This window comes from Mauremys reevesii, linkage group 9, assembly GCF_016161935.1.
Source record: "Mauremys reevesii isolate NIE-2019 linkage group 9, ASM1616193v1, whole genome shotgun sequence".
Taxonomy (NCBI): domain Eukaryota; kingdom Metazoa; phylum Chordata; order Testudines; family Geoemydidae; genus Mauremys; species Mauremys reevesii.
Window position 1 is genome coordinate 18,435,827 of NC_052631.1, and position 18,050 is coordinate 18,453,876.

Genomic DNA, 18,050 nt, shown 5'->3' on the forward strand with positions numbered 1-18,050 from the left:
TTCTTATTTTATTTTATTGTGATAAGCTGTGGATGGGTGGATGGTAAAATTACTGTCCACTTCAGAAAACAAATGTGGATCTGTCATATCTGATCTGTGAAGGGAGACTATTCATATCCGTCAGCCTGAGTGAACCTAATTAATAGGGATTATTTATCATTATTAGCAGTATTATTCATAAAATTGATACTATTTGGAAGGAATGAAATAAAATAAAATTATCCACATTCAGATAAGTGATTTTTAATGGAACAATATTTTAAATAAAAATAATTTTTTTAGCTTAATTCATTATTGTATTGACAAGTAGTTGACATCAGGTTAATGTATGTGCTGATGCTCAGAATCTTGTGGTAGAACATTCATCATACGGTTATTTTTATTCACTAATTTACTATATTGAAATTCTTCCTACAGGTGAAAGCGAAAAAAGTCCAGGTAAGTCACAGTCATAGCTTATAATAAATGTATAGCTAGAAAGGGAAGATAACTAAATGTCAGAGTTCCTCCCCATTTCCTAGGACTTTTCATACAATTCTTATAAAGAAAATCCCGCTTAAAAAGAAGTGTTTGAGCCTGGGAAATAAAAGGTGTCTCCTACTGCATCAACAGAATAGAAAGTGTTTATTTCTAATGGTATGAATACTCTTCTCCTAATGCAAAATCTGAGTTCAGTAGAGAATTCCTTCTCTAAAAGGCTGTCCTTGTAAGCCAATAAATGTGTGTTGTAGTTAGGTGAATTCCGTAGATACTCGTTCATAAGCCAAATATTTTTGGTAAAAAGGTGATGCATCAAAGAGCGGGGTTTGGCTTAGAAATGGGTCTACACCAAAATTTGATGATTTTAAACTATGGCAGGGGTTGGCAATCTATGGCACGTGTGCCAAAGGTGGCACGTAAACTGATTTACTGTGGCATGCTGCCGCCAGCCTGGTGTCCCCGCCGCCGGCCCCGCTCAGCCCGCTGCCAGCCTGGATGGACGGAACACCAGACTGGCAGTGGGCTGAGCCCCGCTCAGCCCACTGCTGGCCTGGGATCCGCTCAGCCTGCTGCCAGTCTGGGGTTCCATCCGCCGGCCCCTGTAAATGTAAAATGTATTACTGGCACGCGAAACCTTAAATGACTGCGAATAAATTAAGACTTGGCACACCACTTCTGAAAGGTTGCCAACCCCTGCTCTATGGAATAATTGAACTGAATATCTAATACACTGTTGTTTTGTTTACCTGGAGTGATGTGCTCCAGGTAAACAAAACGTCCCGACCCGCCAGTGGCTTACTCTGATGGGCCGGGAGCCAAAGTTTTCCAACCCCTGAAATATAGGGTCGGCTTATGAAAGGGTCATACAGTTTTTGCTATTTTTACCTGTCCATCTTGCGGGCTCAGCTTATAAACGAACGGGCTAATGAACGAGTATATTCGGTATTTCAAAGGGGTCGTTTGCAAAGGATTTCAATGGAGTTGGTTTCTAGAACACAGCCTTTTCAATTCAAGATTATGTCAAAACACTTTGAACAAATGTTGTATGATTTTATTATTTCTTTCTTTATTTTATTTTGTGATTGCAGTTCATTTAATTTTGAGCTAGAAATGTACAATAATGGTCAGTATTGTTAGCTATAAACATTTAAGTCAGTGGCACACAAAATTCACTACAAAATGTCCTCCTGAACTGCCATAGATTTTTCAAGCACTACTGCATGTAAGCAAAAAGAACAGGAGTACTTGTGGCACCTTAGAGACTAACACATTTATTTCAGCATGAGCTTTCGTGAGCTACAGCTCACTTCTTCGGATGCATAGAATGGAACACACAGACAGGAGATATTTATACATACAGAGAACATGAAAAGGTGGAAGTATGCATACCAACAGGAAGAGTCTAATCAATTGAGATGAGCTATCATCAGCAGGAGAAAAAAAACTTTTGAAGTGATAATTAAGATGACCCATAGAAGGTGTGAGGAGAACTTAACATAGGAAAATAGATTCAATTAGTGTAATGACCCAACCATTCCCAGTCTCTGTTTAGGCCTGAATTAATTGTGTCTCCTGCTGATGATAGCTCATCTCAATTGATTAGACTCTTCCTGCTGGTATGCATACTTCCACCTTTTCATGTTCTCTGTATGTATAAATATCTCCTGTCTGTGTGTTCCATTCTATGCATCTGAAGAAGTGAGCTGTAGCTCACGAAAGCTCATGCTGAAATAAATGTGTTAGTCTCTAAGGTGCCACAAGTACTCCTGTTCTTTTTGCAGATACAGACTAACACGGCTGCTACTCTGAAACCTGCACGTAAGCAGTAACTCATGAGTGATATGTAAAATTAGAGCTTGCTCAAGAAAGTAGCCACATTGACAGTAGGTGGGACTGTTTGCATGAATAGGGTGTACAAAATGTGGCCTTCTGTGTGTAGGTGTACTGGTTTTCTCCATTCCTTAGCTATCGTGAGGTTTATGGCCAAAGTCCAGCTTCCTTCAAGCACCTGACAAGTGTGAAAATGTTGCAGAATTGCAGTTTGTCCAGAGTCGTCATCTGCTTTTCTAACATGGAGTTGCTTATATTGTTGGAACAATCAGAGCTCTGTGAATTTTCGTATTTTCATTCTGAGAGTGTTAAAACGATAAAAATAACCCTCTTGGGAGTATTCCCAAATTTGTTCCTAAGTGACACTTCCCTATAGCTATGAGATTTTTGTAGTGAAAATGACCACATTTTTCCCATGGAAAAATATGAGTTACTGTGAATTTGCTGAATACACAGATTCACTACTTTTCCACACACAAAATCAGCTCCTTGAAGTAAAATGATACTTTTCTGTCTTCTGGTTTCAGGTATGTTTGAGGCAAGACTGGAAATGATTTTATTTTCCCTGAAAATAGGATTTTTTAGGTAGTGAGAATTTCTTCACATAGCTATTCCTGCTATTCCACCCTGGCTTATGCAACTAGGGCCTGACTGAGAGCCAGTTTAAATCAGTGGAAATAACCCTATTCACCTCAGTGTGGTTTGGAACAGACCCTTATACTGGATATCCACAGTGGGCATCATCCTGCTCCCACTGAAGTCATTGACTTCGGTGATGCAGTTTTGGGTTCAGTGTGCCCAGCTGAAGTCAAATGGAGTTTTGCCTGTATAAGGAGAAAGGGCAGGTCTGCATACAAACTTGTACCATTTGAATTAAATTGCTTACCAACAGACCAGCATTAGTCAAATTGACTTTAGCCATTTTTATTCTGAAATATGAGTATTTACACACACTTGTACTGAAATAACTGAATTGATTTTAGGAAAGTTAAAATTGGTGCATTCAGCCAGCCTTTGGGGGTTGAGGCCTAATATCAGGATGTTTATTAGCTAGCCAAGTTCATCACATAATGGCTGCTATTTAAATATTTGAAAATACCGTATTAGTATTTTTATTACCTTATTTTTTCCAGAAGTTGTGAAATTAAAGGGACACTGTCAATTGATTTTTGATATAGTTTTTTTTATTGGCTTATCTTCGTTTGTAGAACCCTTTAAGGAGCTCAACATTTTCTTTCTCTCTTACATGTTTTTTTACTTTCATTTAATTAAACACTGTGTTTATTTGTGTGTGTGTGTGTGTGTGTGTGTGTGGCGGGGGGCATATTTATCACCCTGCAAGAGTCAGTAGCTCCATTTAATCTTCTGTCTGTGCATGGATTGCATCAGGAGGACAACTGTAGGAATGAAATTTTGTTGGTTACTTGCCTTTTGCTGTGGTGAGAGTAGTAGGTCATGTTCCCCATTTTTTGATCAAATTGACGGTTATTGTGGTGGTTTTCAAAACAAAGACTGAAATAATTCCTTCCCAGGGAAAATTGGTGGGAGGAAGGTCAAAGGGGAGGAAAGCCCTGTAAGGGTCTTCTCACAGAGTTCCCCGCAGATCATTCTATTGGGTAAACTCCCAAGGACTTCAGTGGGTCAGGCCTATATCTGGGAATGTTAATAGTCCCAGTGTAAACTGAAATTATGCCTAGATACTACAAAGAAGCCGTATGCAGAATCAGGATGTTGGGTTCTCCAAATAATAATAATTAATTAATAATAAATACATTATTGTAAAATAGCAGAGCACAATGATACATAAAACATGTCAACAGTTCAGAATCATGCATTGCATTTTGAAGATAATAGTTGTCACCTCACTTTTTAAATTTACCTTCTTTTCCTAGTAGTAAAGTTCTTTAAATATTCTTAGAGCATTTCACATATTCTGTTAGTTCTAAAGAAACATTTTAGTGTAACTAAGGGTCAAATCCTCCCATGTCCTTCCACCAATTTCACAGGAAAATCCCGCTCACCTAACTATATATGTATAGCATATAATGTAGCACCCTTTCCAAAGAGAGATCCACTCTAGTGAATTTGGTTTGTAAGGATTGGAGTTTGGCATGAATATGGATCACTCTTCCTGAGGTTCCTGATCTGTGCCCAGATGTGGAGTAGGCAATAAGAGTTTATTTATGAACAGGGTTGTTCTCTTGTTTTTCCCAGTTTCACCTTAATAGAAGTTTTGTAGCTACACTGAAGTTAGTGGGTATTTTATGTGCAGAGGAACTGCAGGATCAGTTAATGGTATTTGAACATAAATAATTTAAAGTGAAACAAATCTACTATAGAAGTAATTGTACTAGAGGTGAGATTGTTTACCTGGTAGGCTGTGCAAGTGTTTTTTTTTTAATTAAATTTTGCCAGCTATTTTCTTCATTATTATTTGCTATAAGGAATTTTGGATAATTGGGGTTCAGCTATTCAGGACTTACTTGTATTCATTTATTTGGTCTGTTTAAAACACACACACAAACAAACAAACAGAAACAGCCACACCAGCATATTTGTAGTATAACATGTAAATCAAACAGCCTAACTAGTTTTAAGATGGACCTCGACAAGTTTATGAAAGGGATGATATGACTGGGTTGCCTGCGAAAGTGGGGGACCGGACTTGATGGCCGTGTGTGTCTTCTAGCCCTATGTTCCTAAATCCTCATCAAGAAACCATTTTTTTAACCTAGTGGTTCTTACTCTTTTCTTTGGAGACCTAAGGACCCGATTTGCATAGGAACATAGGAATTGCCACACTGGACCAGATTTGAGACCCATCTAGACCAGTATCCCGCCTCTGATAGTGAATACCATCAGATGCTTCAAAGGAAGGTGTAAAAACCCTGCAGTAGAAGATGTGGTGTAATCAGTTCCCATAATAGGTCTCATCCTGGATAGGTACACACCATGCTGAGCTCTTAGAAATCCCAGCCTCATGTCACAATGGGAACACTTCTAAAAATCTGACCCTTATTTTTGTGCCTAGATGTGAGCTGAAGTCTTTTGAAAATCTGGCTCTAGTTATGGTTGAAGAGCACTTAAAATGTTGTCCCTGAGCTCTTTGGAAAGCCTGTCACTATGTTTCTCTCATATTATTAGGACTGCTGTGCATGGGCATCCTAAAAATCTTCCTGACAACATCACTAAAAATATGCACAATCCCTGCATTTTTCTAGATTTTAGACAGCATGGATTTTTCTCTGATGTAATTTTACTATGTTTGTCTGCAGTATCCCATAAAGCTTGGTTATGTCTGAAAATGGGCATAATAGTATAGTAGCTGTGTCAGCCCCAGGATACTACAGAGATATTTTTTATTAGACCCAACTGCTGTTGGTGAGCTTTCAAAGCTTACACAGAGCCATTCTTCAGGTCTATCTCACCAGTGGAAGTTGATCCAATAAAATATTAAATCACTAATTGTGTCTGTCTAATGGGTATAATAGTCAGTCATAGAAATCTGGCATGTAAAGATGCTACGGTATCTGACTGTAAACAGGGCAAGTGATGCCTATTCTTTGCTAGCTAGGCAGCCTTCACTGAAAACATCTAAGGCTCTAATTATAATCACTCAAAAGCACCCACTAGACTTTCAGTCTTTTTTCAGTTTCCCTCCCATTTTTCAACGAGCAATGGTGAGGAATATGTGTATAATCACTTTAGAAAACCTTCTCAATTTGAACACTAATGGACTGTGATCTTGCTGCTGTTGAGGTCAATGAGAGTTATGGCATTAATTCTATTGGTAGCTGGACCAAGCTCTGACTAACAGACAGTACCAAAATGCAAAATGTCAGCCTAAAAACAAAATTGTTGTTGAGTTATAAGACTATGAAAGTCTCTAATGAGACAATGTGGGTGAGGTAATAACTTTTATTGGATTAACTTCAAGCTTTCCAGCTACACAGCTCTTCAGGTCTGGGAAAGATACTCTCAGTGTCACGCTAAATCGAAGGTAGAACAGATCATTTAGCATAAGTAAGTTTACACACATTCTAAGGGACTATTCAAGGTGAAGTGGCCCATTCATACATCTGCAGTCATAGGACAAAAATGGGCTTGGTGTTACAGGTTGTTATAATAAGCCATAAATCCAGTGTCTTTATTAAAATCTTGATTTTTAGTGTTTAGCAAAGTTATGAATTTAAGCTCTCAGGTTTGTCTTTTGAAGGTGTTTTTCAGGTTTCCTTTGAGGACTAGGACTGAGAAGTCAGATAGAGAGTGATCATTTTTTGAAAAATGATTGCCCATGGGTGAAAGGATGTTTTTGTCTTTTATCATTTTTCTCTGTGACCTCATTCAAGAGCATAGTGATTGTCTGGTTACACCCACATAGTTGTTATTGGGGCATTTAGTACACTGGATGAGGTACCTCACATGTTGTGATAGGCATGTGTAGAACCCCTGGATCTTGAAAGGTGTGTTGTGGGGGGTATTGATCATCATAGCAGTGGAGATACATCTGCAGGTTTTGCATCTGTTGTTCTGGCAGGGTGTGGTGCTGCTGCTTTGAGTTGGTGTGTCCTGGTCTGTGGGGAGTTTGCTTCTGATGATGAGCTTGGCAAGGCTGGGGGCTCTTTGAAGACGAGAAGAGGGGGTTCAGGAAAGATTTCTTTCGGGATGTGGTCCCCACTGAGTATGGGTTTTAATTGTTTAATGATACCCACACTGGAACTCATATGCGGTAAGTGACAATCAGGGTTGTGCAGCTGAGGGTTTGTTTTTTCTGTATAGAAGCATATTATCTCAGGGTATATGGTATTTCCAAAATATCATGACCCATTCCATTCTCTTCGCTAGTGAAGTGTCCTTGTTTGATTAAGACAGTTTTAAATGTGTTAAGGTGTGTATCCCATTTCATTTCAGAACATATTCTGTGATATCTGAGTGGCTGGTTGTAGATAACAGATTTCTTGATGTGTTTGGGGTGGTTGCTGGATCTGTGAAGGGGAGTGTGGTGATCCATGGGTTTCTTGTATATAGTTGTCTGTAGGGTTCCATTAAATCTGATTGTGGTGTTTGATGCTGGAGTGGGAGTGTTCTAGAGAGAGTTTGATGGATTGGTGGCGGTTGGTGAAGTTGTGGTAGAAATCTGCGAGGGAGTTTAGCTCATCTGTCCAGAGAATGAAAATATCACTGATGTATCTCAGATATATCATTGCTTTTGTGATGCATTTGTCCAGAAATTCTTCTTCAAGATGGCCCATGAAGAGATTAGCCTATTTGAGAGCCATCCTAGTACCCGTGGCTATTCCCATCATATCTTGTAGATATTTGAGGCAGGCAGCAATGTCATTGTGAGGGAGATGACAGCCATGGTGGCAAGACGGAGGAGTTTGAGGGAGTTTGTTAATGTTGCAGAGTTCCTGGAGGAAATCAGTTGTGTCCTGGAAAAGGACCTCTGTTTCTTAAAGCAGTTAAGCAGATCTTCTTCCGTAGTCTGTAAAAAGCAACAGGTACAATTTTTCAAGCCAAATTTCCAGACACGGTCCAGTTTGTTTGTATTCAAAGCATTTCCATTTACCTATTTGCATGCACAGATGAACATTTATAAATGTAGGTCAGGCAACGGTGCATCCAGTACCTTGATTTGCTCATGTAACAGGATGCATTTTTAAATTTGGCATGTGCTGAAAACAAGCCAGTTGAAAATATGACAATGCATGTCAGATTTTTTTGGCAGAATGGTGCTTTACATGAACAGACTCCATCCTGCAAGATGTATTAACTGGACTAGCCAGCCTATGCACTAGTTCTGGTGTGGAAGCAGGCATCATAGGGCAGCAGTGGTAATTCCACATTTTACAATGCCTTATATGCTGCGAACACATCTGCAATCTATCCACAGTGTATTAGAGTATTCAAGGAACTATATGGGATATGCTGGATGTGTAAAAGGGATGTATCAGGAGCAAAGCAGAGATGCTTCAGTTGTTGTTGTAGACCCAGATCAGGAATAAGTGCCTCCTTTGTTGTTACCACTGGTGGGGCTAATGCAAGTGAACATTCTAAGTGGTAACATATAAAATCTGTACCTACATATCGTATCTTTGTAAAACTAGAAATGGGCCCAACCTGTAAAGTCTGAGGGCTTGTCTGCACAATTGGGGTAATATGCATTATGGGGGTGTGATTTCTAAAGGGCACTAACATGTTGCACATTAATTGATCGGCGAAGGCCATGCTGGTGCACAATGCATCACGGACTATGAAATCTGGTCTTTTGTGTGCTTTTACCCTATACTATACAGATTTCACGGGGGAGACCAGCGTTTCTCAAATTGGGAGTCCTGCCTCAAAAGGGAATTTCGGGGGAGGGGGTCACAAGGTTATTTTAGGGGGTCACGGTATTGCCACCCTTACTTCTGTGCTGACTTCAGAGCTGGGTGTCCGGAAAGCGGCGACTGTTGACAGTGCCCTGGCAGCAGCAGCGCAGAAGTAAGGGTGACAATACCATACAATGCCACCCTTACTTAATACCATACCATGCCACCCTTACTTCTGCATTGCTACATTCAGAGCGGGGGGACTAGAGAGCAGTGACTGGTGACTAAAAGCAGAAGTAAGGGTGGCAATACCATACAATGTCATCCGTACTTCTGTGCTGCTGCTGGTGACGGCTCTGCCTTCAGAGCTGGGCTCCCCGCCAGCAGCCACCACTCTCCACCTGCCCAGCTCTGAAGGCAGCACCGTTGTCAGCAACAGCATAGAATTTGGTAGGCCCCTACCTATTGTGTGGTTTAACATAGTGCAGCATTAAGCACGCTAATGAAACATTGTTAGGAATCAGGGCCTGCAGCAGAGCTCGTCTCCAGACAGCCTCATCAATACAGCTTGCCTGCAGCAGGCTGCCTGTTTAGCTATGCCACCTGATTGGTTGCAGAGGCCAGCAGGCTGACTCTTAAGCCAGCAGCAGCTACAGCTTGCTGGCTTCTCAATGTTTATACCCACCGCTGTGCCTTCTCCTGTGATATCTGGTTCCTGCTGCTCCTGCCTTTCCTCTGTCCTGCACCTGCCTTGAACCCCTCCTTGCCTGATACCCTGCTTACTTCAATTCTTGCTCTCCAATTTGACCCTGGGCTCTGGCTGTGGATTCTGACTCATCCCTCAGCCCTGGTATCTGGTTTCTGCCTTCTGGTTTGACCTTTGCTTTGTCTCCTTGCTACTGTCTATGGCTTTGACCCTGATCACTAGGCCAGCTGCCCTCTCTGACCACTAGGCTAAACTGCCCTTTTTCCAGTCAGCTGACAAACATTTAGTGTGTGCCAGCAGGATGCACTAGACCAGTTAATGCACAAGATGTTTGTGTGTTTTAGGAATGACACCCCCACAGTGCACATTACCCCACCATATAGACAAGCCCTGAGTGTAGAGATGAACTTTGAAAAGTTCTAGTATGTTCAAATCTGTGGTTTTGCTTTGGTGCGGTATAAATAGAGCTGCAAAGTTTGGATCTAAAGCTGAACATCTCCCGGGTTTGAATGCAATGTTCTGTTTTGCACCCATCTCTATTAGAAGCCTTACATTCCTAGTACATGTAGTATAGGAAATCTCTGAGACATACTAGCATTTGGGATTCTCACATAGCAAACATAAGAGTGATAATAGCAATACATTACATCTTCCACTGCTTTGGATTTCATCTCCATGGGTTCAGGGTGTTCTCCAGCCCAAAATGTGGTAGCCTTTCAACTGGCTTTGCAGCACTTAAAAATATGTATTTTTATATTGTGTGTTTATTTCTTTTCTTTTAATTTTAGGTATGACATTTGTTAGACTGTATTCCAGGTTAAATGGAGAAAATAAAAAACTAATAAGAGGGGTGTCCTAGTTAATTAGAGAGAGGATTTTCAAAGGCACTGACCTTATTGACTGTCAATAGAGTTGGGAACCTAAACATTCTTTGTACATTTGACAATTTCCCCCTTAACTTTTGTAAAGAGTTTTGATTATAAGTGCTAAATATCTTGATTATTTAGATTGTTGGAGTGCCAAGAATATGTTAAATGCTCTCAAAAACAGAGGAAAACAAAGTCCTTGCCTCAAAGTAAATGACCTGAAGTGTTGTTATTAAGGTACAGTGAAACAGGTAGGTCCGATTCTCAGATGATGTATATCAGTGGCACTCCATTGACTCTGCCCATTTATACTAGCTGAGTATCTGGCCCTTAAGTTGTGTTCCTTTTAAAATCATTGGAAAATGCACACGATGTACTCAAGAGAATTCCTAATTCGTCAAGGAACTGTCCTGGTCTCATTCAGGTCAATGGGAATTTTGCATTTGACTTCAGTGGAAGCTGCATCAGGCCCAGAGTTTTGCAGGATATACTAATGTGAAATGGTTCCCTAACTGTGGAGCAGTATTTAAATAGAGCTCACCAATAATAATGCTTGTGTAGTAAATTGAGAGCCTAAATAATGATTACAATATATTTATAGCAATGAGATTTTTTAAACAGATTCTGTAGATGCAAGGAACTGACTAAAGGCCTGATCCTATGCCATTGAATTAAGTCAATAGGAGTTTTGCCATTGATTTCAGTAGGAGCAGGATTAGGTGCTATAACAGCACACTCGGTTAATGCATTCATAATATGCCGCAGTTCAAAGGCAAGGCTGTGAAGTAATGTTCTCTTCAAGCAGCTCCCTAAGCCATCTACTTTAAATGATTTCTGATCACTAAATTGCCATGTGCTTTATGTTGGATTAAAAGTAGGTCACAGTAATATGGATTTGTCATTGCAAGTTCAGCTCCTATGTACTAAAGTCCATGGCACAATCTAACCACATACTGTGGCATGCATAGCAGTCTTTGGGTAAGTGTCACAGACACAAAATATGCTTCTCAGCCTTTAAATAGAACAGACCTTCTATTTCATGGCTACTAGAGCAGCATGAAACTGTCCTGCTGCCAATCTATCATCATTTGCAAAGTGTAATGTTATTAGTGGGGGTGGGGGGAGGAGGAGAAGTGAGTTATTTCATTTTCAGTCTTATGCTCCATTCAGTGCAGAAAAAAAACACAAACAAATTAATCACAGAGATGAAAACAATTACATGGGGTTTTAAAATATGTGGTATTGGGTGAAATCTTTCTTTCAAGTTTCTTGGTGATGCTTTACCTTATTAATCTATCTGAGGGAAGTAAGCATCTAATGGGAAAGCACTTTACAATCTGTTTTTACATAAATGTTACAGTGAAACTTTGTGTGATATTTAGCAGCCTTGTTCAGGTAAAAATAGGTCATTTCCATATACATGTCATGTTTTTATGCAGAAAATGTGCTGAATGCACAGTGTATATTTTGGGCAAGGAGAGTCATTTGCTATGTTTGTGTATATTTACCTGAGTGGGGACTGCTGCAGAAAGGGGGCAGAAAAATCTATTATTATTTAATCAACTCATATGTAAAATAGCACATTAACTCCTGAGTGCAGTATCTCGTGGCTATGCAAAGTTACATCATTTTCAAATAGGCCACTTTTTTTAGAGGGAAGCATCAGATGTATAGCATAGGGTTAGATGAGTGCTGCTCCGCTGAGCATCTAGGGTATTCAGAGGGTTTAGTAAAATGGTGGGCTTGTCTATTTTCTTTTCATTAAAGAAGGTGCATAAACTTCCATGTCCTTAGGAGAACAGTCACTTTCACAAGAAGCTCAAGTTTTATGAGCCTGTTGACTGCATTCTAAAATTTGCAAATCTGATAGTTCCATGTGGTTAATTCTGCATCTCTCAAAGCCTGTACAAAGGAACCTGATTATGAGATGAAATTCACCTTTTTGCAGGAGCTCACAAACAAAGCCTATAGATCACTTAAATCCTGCTTAAACCCTGTTTTGAAAGCTTAAATAGTGCTTAGGTCTTGCAGGTGCACCATACAGGGGCAAATTAAATTCAATATAAATTTGGCTTATAGATTAATTGTTCAATTAAAAATGCCTTGAATACAAGAGTCTTGCTGTTCTCTTTAATATTTAGAAAATATACAGTTTGCTTTCAAGATCAAACATACAAGACCCTTATCTGTTTGACATATAGGACCAGATCCATTGCTGGTATAGATCAGAGCAGCTCCATTGACAGGAGTGGAGCTACCCTGCTTTACACTAGGGAGGCGCTGACAAAAAGACATTTAACATCAGTCAGGTGTGTCTAGAGTAAGCCCAAGGTTAGTAGAACTCAAGTTAGACAACCCTGTGTTTTTTAAATAGGGCTTCAGTGTTTACACTCATTTGTAACCCCAAATTAGGAATTGTTGAACCCTGAGTTCCAACCTGGGGCTCCAGAATCTGTACTGCAGTATGCGGGAACAAGTCCAGCCACTTATATCCTGGTGCCCTCCCAATGTGCCCAGTCTAGCCCTTTGTTCATGTTGCACTGTGGGAGAACTTAAATGTCCATCAAACTTGACTGTCCAGAGGACAAAGAATGTCAGCCCATGGAATTGTGGGAAACTTTTGGCAGACTCCTAGAGCATGAGTCCAATGGGATTGCAGCTACACTACAAAGCGATAATAGGACTTGAACCTTAAGTCCCGGCTTGACTCAGGCTTGGACCCTCCATTTCGGTGGGATCCTGGGACCCTGGATCCGAGCCTTGGGTTAGCACTATTTGTCTGTAGATGGAAGTAAGGATAGGCTTGACCCTGAGTTTGAACTGGGGGCTTTCATTGCAGTGTAACCATGCCCTCTGTCACTGTTAATAAGAGCCTGTTTGTCATTCTCACGGAATGATAGCCTTTTGAATTTGCATTACATTTGGGGAGATTTGATATGCAGCCATTGGTGTTCTTTGTTAAGGTGTTTTTATTTTTTAACAATTAATTATAAAGGAAGAAAGAGATGAAAGATTGTGAGCCAGATTCTCACTGGTGTAAATTGGCAAGTTAATGGAACTGATTTACACTAGCTGAGATTTTAACCCTGTAGGTGGCATTTCTCTCCGTACCACATTGGAGGTTGTTGTACTCGTGGGAATGCAGTAAAATAAAGCTTTAGTTGCTTTGTTGCCTACAGAATTGTAGAAATTTCAGCTATTGACTAGCATGTGAATAGCTCATTAATCCTCCACAAAGAGTGTACCAGGTTTATGTTTGATTTTTTGCAAGAGTATTCTCTCTGACTTAACCCTGCTCATGTCTTTCTGGGTAAAAATAAAATAAAAGAAATGCAAATTCTCGGATTCTTTCCTTTTACAAATGTTATGTATGCCAAATTTAAATTAGTTGTTAAAAAGTCCAGTGACATTCTAGTAGAATGTGCCATTGAAAAATTACAGGGATTAGAAATCGTATGATTTGTGTAAAGCAAGATGTCTCCAAGGCTGGTTTAAAATAATATTTTTTTGTTTAAAAACATTTAATGACTAATCAGGTTGAGTATTGGCCTCTGTTAAAAAAAATTATGTAAATGGTTATAACTCCTATCTGTAAAACAGAGTAGCATTAGATATGGGTCTTCTGGCACAGGAGCTGAACTCGTAAAACAGTTTTAATGGTTATAAAGGTAGCTAATGAGCAAAGACCGAAGACTAGGAAGTAACGAGAATATGGTGGGGCTAGCACAGAACTGAATGATATTCTGTATATGAACGTTGCCATCGTCTGTATCTGAAAACAGTGCTTATTTTTTCCCTATGTCCCTCTTGGGGCCCAGAAGAACCACCATTAACCACTTTCCCCAGTTTTTTCAGTCTCTGATCTTGAGGCTAATGTTATGGTCAGAAGCCATTATGGTACAAAATATTTAATAATGCCGGTTCTCAGGCACTGATTCACCAATATAGCACTAAGTAAAACAAAAAATATAATACCAATTAAAGCAAAGTGACATATGTTGAGGTATAAAACAAGATATCAGATTGTCAGTATAATAAAAATAAAAAAGTGGTATGTACCATTTCTCAGAAAATGAAGATGGTACAGTGGTTTGGGTGCTAGCCTGACTTCCTGTGTGACCTTGAGAAAGTCACTTACCCTGTATACCTCAGTTTCCAATCTGTAAAATGGGAATAATAACATTTCCCTACCTCACAGGGGTGTTGTGAGGATAAATACATTAAAAATTGTGAGGAGCTCAGATACTGTGGTGATGGGACCATTTAAGTACTATAGATGGAAAAAGTGTATGTCGGGGGGAAATCTGCCATTTGTTTCCTGCTTTAGCAGGAGATTTTAAGTGGTGTGTCGCTTCTACATAAAGTGTATGTTGTACGAGTCCTAACGGTGCAAAATTGTGTGTGTATAAAGATGCATTTTGGGCTATGTAAAATATGTGAAAGGATTCATATTGCTCTAAAAATATGCTGAAGAAATATAATATTGAGATTGAGTGGGGAAAAAGCTTAGACATTTCAATACCATGGTGATGGCCACAATATAAACCTGAATAGAATATAGATCATGTTAGAAAATGTATTTTTTTCTTATGGAAAATATTCATGAAGATGAAAAATATGTTTTCATTAATATTTTCAGTGGAAAATTTACACTTTTTATCAAAAAACTGAAAACCCCAAAACTGAAATTTTTGAGACTTGGTTTTCCAACAGAAATTGAGTATTTTTGAGGAAAGCAAAATCTTGGTCATTTTTTCATTTTGTTGAAAACCCATTTTCTTTCAGAAAAAAGTTTCAGAAACTTTTCTACTAGCCCACATAGAATTTTTGTGCAGAACTACGATCAACATTACAAGTTGGCTATTACCCGGGTGAGGGATGGGGAACATTAGTCCTTTTGTGCTTTATGGCACTTGTCAAATCAATAGTTGGCAAACGGCTTGCAGATGCAAAAATCTAATGCACAGAGACAATGAATGTTGATATAGTCAATGGGTGGCTTATGAGTGCACACTCCAACTGGATGGATGTCAGCATCTTCATTGACTTTGTCCCTTACTACACTGGATTAGTCCCAAGGTAAACTATAATATGAACTCATCTTTCTTATATTCCATCTTGTCCCCATTAAAAATAATAATGCACATAAGAAAATTTAAGTATGTGACAAGTAGAGCTGTAGGAAAATGGCAGCAATTCTGGTTTATGAACAGCTTTTTCAGGTGATTAGAAACTATGAAACCAGAAACCTAATAACATTACTACTCTGTGCTGAGTGATCCATATAACTGTGGCGGGGGGGAGGGATTGAGCAAATAAAACACAGACTCTTTTTCTTACATCTGCAAAGTCCAGATCTACCAGACATTGCAGGCTTTTATTGTTATTGACGTACCAGCATTCACTCTATATAATGGCATCCCACTGCAGACTTGAGCTGGCCTGGAGGAGCAAGGTAAGTCTGAATTTTCTTCAGTGTATCATGGTTTTGTAAGTCCTTTTAAAATATTATTATTTTACACAGTAAGAATCTATCCTGCAATGGCAAGGAGATGGACTAGATCACCTAGTAAGTCGTTTTCCATCTCTAACTTGTAGGCTTCTGTAATAATATTAAAATCTTTGCAAAGCCACACAGGTCAAGATTTTCAGAGATGGATTTGGCCCTTCATTTGTGCGTACAAATGATTCAGAATACAAATCGGGTATTTGCATATAGATACATTAGGTTTGTCATGGTCATGTGCACATGCAAATAACCATTTGCGTGTAAAAACATGGTATTTCCATGCACAAATTAGTCACAGCAAATGTACAGAGTTGCCCAATTAACTCTGAAAATTGGGGCCATGACGCTGGAGAAAATTCAACCTGACATTATCCATGTAGGCCAACTCCAGCATGCAATGGGGTTCTTTTGCGAGAGTCATGTTCTTAGCAGTGTGTGCTTTTTTATTTGCACATTAAGCATGAATCAGCAATCTGCATCATGCTTGGACTTTGTAGAGCTGAAATTTAAAAGAAAGATAATTTTAATGGTATTGAATTACCCTCATACCTTAGTTTATTGGCTGGCATTCCACACATTACTACACTTCGACTGTAGTGTTCTTTACAGTTACCTATCACTTTTTTAATAGCTGAATCAAGTTGCAGGGAAGTACTGGAATCATGGGCCACTGTAGAAGAGGGAGCCAGTGATGACAAATTGGGGGGGAAATAAAGGTTTAATGTGTTTGTTTTTTTTAACCTTTCAAAGTGGCTTCCCAACTTGTAGCTCAATATAAGAACAAATGAAGCTAACAAAGATAGGGGGAGTGCACCCCTTGGAATAGAGAGTTGTCTGAATGACAGCCTCAGATCCTAGCACTCCCCAGGTCTGGTTTTAAATTCAGACTTGTTTCCACTCCCAGTCCCTGATTTTTCAAATCTTTATAATAAGCTGAACCAAACGGTCAGACACCCTCAAATCCTGGTGTCTTTAAAATCTAGATCTAGTATTTTGCAGCTTTGGTCCCTCTTAATTTAGAAAGATGCTTGCCAGCCAAATGAATGCTTATGATTAAGTTTTGAATATCTCAGTTAGTGTGTTAGCACAGCAAATATTACTATTTAAATAATATTATGCTTCTGAGACATAATTAGTTCTGTTTTCTATGATTTATTATTTATTTATTTTATTAATAATGCATGAATTTGGCTATGGGAAGTTTAGTCTTAAAAAGCAGAATGTTTTCATTCAAAGGCAAGCAATGGAATAGACCCGTGGTTCTGAATTGGAGGTACACTTACCCCTGGGGGTACGCAGAGGTCTTCCAGGGGGTACATCAACTCATCTACATATTTGCCTAGTTTTACAACAGGCTACATGAAAAGCACTAGCAAAGTCAGTACAAACTAAAATTTCATACAGACAATAGCTTTTTTATACTGCTGTATATACTATACACTGAATTGTAAGTACAATATTTATATTCCAGTTGATTTATTTTATAATTATATGGTAAAAATAGGAAAGGAAATAATTTTTCAGTAATAGTGTGCTGTGACACTTTCATATTTTTATGTCTGATTTGTAAGCAAGTAGATTTTAAGCAACGTGAAACATGGGGGTACGCAAGACAAATCATGCTCCTGCAAAGGATACAGTATCTGGAAAGAGTCAGAGCTACTGTAATAGCCTTAAAAAAAGTAAATTTTTTCTACATTATTTTTCTAAACAAACTTAACTGTTATCCAAAAGAATCATCTTGCCTGATAGTTATTAAATCCACATTATTCTCATCTCATATAAAAATAGTTGTTTTAATTTTTAATTGTAACCCTATAAACCCATTAAAACTAGTTGCAGCCTTAGGTATGAGAAAATAAAAAAGCAGATACATGTGAGCTGTGGACATGCAAAAACATAGTGATTGATGGGTGGGTGCTAAAAGCAATGTTCAGTGTGGAACTAACTTATTTAAGTCTATTGAAAGTCTCCCATTAACTTCAGTGCAAATATGTTTGCTGAAGTCATGCACTAAGATTTTGGAGACAAGTCGCTAATCTGTCTAGCTTAAAGAGAGTAAAATTACGTCTTTGTGTTTATTTTTTAATAAAGGATAAAGATATTTTTGCTTTCTATGATGTTTTGAGTCTTCCAACCCTCTCTTTGACATTGTTAGCTTTGGACATTGGGGCTTAGAGTATATTTGTTGATGTGTCTGTTCAGTTTTTCTGAATAAAACTGGTATGTGTTTGATATGAAACAAATTATTCTGCTCTTATGGGGTAAGATCCAAAGCCCACTGAAGTCAGTGGGATCCCTTCCTTGGACTTCACTGAGCTTTGAATCAGGTTCTTGTCGATTACTGT